We start from the raw sequence: 6,000 nt of genomic DNA, 5'->3' as shown, positions 1-6,000 counted from the left end.
TTAAAAATCCCAGGTCGTCTCTCGAAAGAGTAATGGTGTAACCCCAGCATCCTGGCCAAATTTCCCATTGACCCTTACCAGTCATGGCCTCCTAATAATCCCCATCTCTGAACTGGCTTCATCACTCTGCTCTCCTCCCCACTAATAGCTGATGTGTGGTGAGTGTTCTGGCGCACTATGGCTGCTGTTGCATCATCCAGGTGGGGCTGCACATTGGTGGTGGTTGAGGGGAGTCCCCATTACCTGTAAAGCGCTTTGAGTGGAGTGTCCATGAAAGCGCTATATAAGTGTAAGCAATAATAATAATTATTATTATTATTATTATTATGTAAAATGCAATAAAAATATCATATTTGATTCAAAATCGATTAATGTAAAAACTGATAAAACTAATGCTTTTTTCAGGGCTATATCTACTTTTTTTTTATCAAAGAGAAGTCTGTCGCGATTGTGAAAGTTAGAGAAGGTGTACCAGCGGGTGCCTTCACATCTCTAGCTTCAGTCTCGCCTGTAGCTGCGAGAAGGTTAAAAGCGCACAAGTGATCTGTCTTTCGTCAAAGGAATTGCTGGAGCAGTAGGACGCAGAACAATATCTGGCAGCAGTAGATGTCTGGGAAAGAGAGATTCTGTTTTCAGCACAGGAAGTGAGAACGAGCTCAGTCCAGCTCCCAGCAGAATCTATTGTAACGCAACGGGGGTTCAGGCGGGCGCCCTTGCCACATTAGGTCGGCTCTTCACCGTCGGGGGCTCGAACCCGGGACTCCCGCGTTACTTAGCAGGGACCCCGCCCGGTGAGCCAATGAGGGATCTCTCCACAGCCCAGCGGCTGTGGTCCTGCTATTACTGGGAAGGGCGGTGACGTCACCTGCTCTGGTAAGCCGGCTCTTACAACAGTACCTGTCGGCCGTAAGCATTACACTATTCTGGTTTGTTTACTGTGCGACAGTGCGTCTGAGGCTCTTTGAATCGCAACGTGAAAAAAACAATTGCTCACATCGTATGACTTCCATAACAGGAAGGGAAGATATCACTTAAAAAAAATCAGAACTGAAGATTTGGATCCGGGGCCTCAATTTTATCAAATTATTAAAATAATAATTATTAAAATATCAGATTGTGTTTCTGCAACATTTCGTGCACAGTACGCCATGTTTTAAAAAAAAATAAAACAACAGTCACAACATACACGCAGTCTGGAGATATTTTCCCCTTTTATATTTTTGCCACTTTATATCGAACCTGTTTTACTCCCAAAAGTGCAAAGTAGCGTGAACGTAATAAAAATGTACAATTCACCGCTGGTATAAACAGATGTGTGCCGTGTCTGCCTTTGTAAGCATTTGTTTAAAAAAGAAGTTCACAATACGATAAAAACACAGAAAGCACAAACTTAATAATACAACGATACAAAATCAATACCAAATCATAAAGAAAATTAAGTACCTATCCTTTGAAAACAGAGAACACCTTTATATCTATAATAATAACGTGACATTTGTATATACGTTTGAATAACAAAGCAGACAGAGTAGTCCCTTAATTCAAAGATCAGATTTTGGCTAAAACAAGACATTCAGACGGGAGCTGAATTCGGAACAAGAGCCTCTGCTTCGTCGTTTACTGAGCTTTTGATCAACGTCTGAGTGAAAAAGATTCCCTATTTTAACTCTTTGATTAAAGTACACAAAAAGCACCTTCTTTCGAGCCAGAATCAAACTAGCAACCTAATGATTTCCCGCTGTTTTCACTACAATCTTTCACTCTACCAACTGAGCTATCGATCGAATATCAGATGCCACTCTCTGGCACATACTGCCCAATGTAGTGAAATGTTCCGGGTGATTTAAATCCCAGTTCGACATTAAGTTTCAACTCAAGACTTTCCTTAGTCTTGTTTACCTTAAATTTTAGTCAAGAACCAGGATTCTACTGTATAAACTTCCGAGATATTACAAAATGTTTGATGGGGCATCAATCATTCCAGGCGGAAATTGATTCCTTTTTTTTCTCGAGGGATCATATTAAACATTTCATTAGGATGGAGAGGAGGACCACCATGAGACAAAACAAACAGTTTCTTTCTGTCTTTTTTAGAAAGTAGCGTTTGTGCTACATTAATAATATTTTCGTGCGAATATAGAAGTTGTAAATTTTAAAACTTATATTTGAATCGAAATGTGGTTTTGAGTTTAATATTAGTGTGTTCATGTAATTAGTTTGTGTTTGTGTTTGTCATTACTATATACTATATACTATATACAGACACACTGACTGACTGCACACTCCAGTACATTAACACTGCACTGAGAGAGAGAGGGGTTCATACAGACACACTGACTGGACACTCCAGTACATTAACACTGCACTGAGAGAGAGAGGGGTTAATACAGACACACTGACTGGACACTCCAGTACATTAACACTGCACTGAGAGAGAGAGGGGTTCATACAGACACACTGACTGGACACTCCAGTACATTAACACTGCACTGAGAGAGAGAGGGGGGTTCATACAGACACACTGACTAGACACTCCAGTACATTAACACTGCACTGAGAGAGAGAGGGGGGTTAATACAGACACACTGACTGGACACTCCAGTACATTAACACTGCACTGAGAGAGAGAGAGAGAGGGGTTCATACAGACACACTGACTGACTGGACACTCCAGTACATTAACACTACACTGAGAGAGAGGGGTTCATACAGACACACTGACTGGACACTCCAGTACATTAACACTGCACTGAGAGAGAGAGGGGTTCATACAGACACACTGACTGGACACTCCAGTACATTAACACTGCACTGAGAGAGAGAGAGGTGTAATACAGACACACTGACTGGACACTTCAGTACATTAACATTGCACTGAGAGAGAGAGGGGTTAATACAGACACACTGACTGGACACTCCAGTACATTAACACTGCACTGAGAGAGAGAGGGGTTCATACACACAAACTGACTGGACACTCCAGTACATCAACACTGCACTGAGAGAGAGGGGGGTTAATACAGACACACTGACTGGATACTCCAGTACATTAACACTGCACTGAGAGAGAGAGGGGTTCATACAGACACACTGACTGGACACTCCAGTACATTAACACTGCACTGAGAGAGAGAGAGGGGTTCATACAGACACACTGACTGGACACTCCAGTACATTAACACTGCACAGAGAGAGATAGAGGGGCTCATACAGACACTCTGACTGGACACTATATTACAACGCTTGGAGCGTCACATTAGTATTTTGACGCACAGCTCATAAACAGACAATTTGCCATTTCCAGTGTGAATCGAATCGGCACAACTAGTATTTTAAAAAGTATTTGTGTTCTCTGCAAGCCCGTCCTGTTATTCCTTTATGTGCAATCGTTTTGACAGTCAAAATATCACATCATAAAATGATCTTTTATTACTGTTTAGTAAGATAAACCAGATTAAACCTATATAATCAAGTACATTCGAGTATGCCTTTATTATCGGGAGGCGCGACAGATGTTAATATAAACAAAACAAAAAAATACAGCTAGCTTTCCTCTTTGATCTCTGTGAATTCTTTTTAACTTGCTCTCTGTCCTCTGGAAATATCTGTCCGTTATGGGGGGAGATGAAGTTGAACAAGCACTTTTATATATACAGTGGTGTGAAAAAGTGTTTGCCCCCTTCCTGATTTCTTATTTTTTTGCGTTTGTCACACTGAAATGTTTCAGATCATCAAACAAATTGAAATATTAGACAAAGATAACACAAGCACACACAAAATGCAGTTTTTAAATGAAGGTTTTTATTATTAAGGGGAAAAAAAATCCAAACCTACATGGCCCTGTGTGAAAAAGTGATTGCCCCCCCCCTGTTAAAACATAAATCAACTGCGGTTTATCACATCTTTGGAAAGCTGAGTTCAATTTCTCTAGCCACGCCCAGGCCTGATTACTGCCACACCTGTTCTCAATCAAGAAATCACTTAAATAGGACCTGCCTGACAAAGTGAAGTAGACCAAAAGATCCTCAAAAGCTAGACATCATGCTGCGATCCAAAGAAATTCAGGAACAAATGAGAAACAGAGTAATTGAGATTTATCAGTCTGGAAAAGGTTATAAAGCCATATCTAAAGCTTTGGGACTCCAGCGAACCACAGTGAGAGCCATTATCCACAAATGGCGAAAACATGGAACAGTGGTGAACCTTCCCAGGAGTGGCCGGCCGACCAAAATGACCCTAAGAGTGCAGCGATGACTCATCCAAGAGGTCAGAAAAAACCCCACAACAACATCCAAAGAACTGCAGGCTTCACTTGCCTCAGTTAAGGTCACTGTTCATGACTCCACCATAAGAAAGAGACTGGGCAAAAATGGCCTGCATGGCAGAGTTCCAAGACGAAAACCACTGCTGAGCAAAAAGAACATAAAGGCTCGTCTCAGTTTTGCCAGAAAACATCTTGATGATCCCCAAGACTTTTGGGAAAATACTCTGTGGACTGCTGAGACAAAAGTTGAACTTTTTGGAAGGTGTGTGTCCCATTACATCTGCATAAAAGTAACACAGCATTTCAGAAAAGGAACATGATACCAACAGTAAAATATGGTGGTGGTAGTGTGATGGTCCGGGGCTGTTTTGCTGCTTCAGGACCTGGAAGACTTGCTGTGGTAAATGGAACCATGAATTCTGCTGTCTACCAAAAAATCCTGAAGGAGAATGTCCGGCCATCTGTTCATGACCTCAAGCTGAAGCGCATTTGGGTTCTGCAGCAGGACAATGATCCAAAACACACCAGCAAGTCCACCTCTGAATGGCTTAAGAAAAACAAAATGAAGACTTTGGAGTGGCCTAGTCAAAGTCCTGACCTGAATCCGATTGAGATGTTGTGGCATGACCTTAAAAAAGTGGTTAAGGCTCGAAAACCCTCCAATGTGGCTGAATTACAACAATTCTGCAAAGATGAGTGGGCCAAAATTCCTCCACAGCGCTGTAAAAGACTCATTGCCAGTTATCGCAAACGCTTGATTGCAGTTGTTGCTGCTAAGGGTGGCTCAACCAGTTATTAGGTTTAGGGGGGAATCACTTTTTCACACAGGGCCATGTAGGTTTGGATTTTTTTTCCCTTAATAATAAAAACCTTAATTTAAAAACTGCATTTTGTGTTTACTTGTGTTATCTTTGTCTAATATTTCAATTTGTTTGATGATCTGAAACATTTCAGTGTGACAAACATGCAAAAAAATAAGAAATCAAGAAGGGCGCAAACACTTTTTCACACCACTGTATGTTTATATGCACATTTTATGTATTAATAAATGTATTCTCGTGTATTAGTACCTGTGTGTGTGTGTTGTTTGAGTTATCCCGCATGGTTGAATTCTAATGCCATTAAAAGAATCATTTTGTGATTTACTGCCACAATTAACAATTGTCCCAGTAAATGCCCAAACCCCTAGATTGACTGGTGCCTCGTGAGGGGATACTACACCAGTAATCCACTGCATGTGAGAATGTGTTCTAATGGCAGCAGTGATCAGCTCATTAACTGATCTCCACCTGGTGTGTCTGTTCATAAATGACAGATGGCCTGTAGGGGTGTAGCAAATCCTTTCCACTGAAATTGGAATCTTGTTCATCTCTTGCTGTGCTGTACAAGTCATCAGCTGTACTGAACAGCTCTGGTTTTCTGTGCACTGCACTCAAGATAATATATTTGCTATGCCAAAGTCTGTATTCATCAATGTATGTGTGAAAAGAACACATTAAAAGCAAATTCCATTGAGATGAAGCTTTTAGATCTATCCTTGCTCATTTGAGATTTTGGGCTCAAGCTTTTCTTTTGGTGGTGGTGGGGGGTTATTGTTAGTGGAAGAAAAAATAGACTAATGACTAAATTTAAGAAGTAAAAAAAAGTGTTTAAGGACTGAAAATATTTTCCCTATCATTAAAAAAAACATTTCAATAAAAAAATACAATATATAATTATATACAAGACCTTGGAAG

The sequence above is a fragment of the Atractosteus spatula genome (genome assembly GCF_055471065.1).
Source record: "Atractosteus spatula isolate fAtrSpa1 chromosome 10 unlocalized genomic scaffold, fAtrSpa1.hap1 SUPER_10_unloc_16, whole genome shotgun sequence".
Taxonomy (NCBI): Eukaryota; Metazoa; Chordata; class Actinopteri; order Semionotiformes; family Lepisosteidae; genus Atractosteus; species Atractosteus spatula.
The sequence above is the reverse complement of the archived record's forward strand: the minus strand, read 5'-3'. Positions refer to the sequence as shown.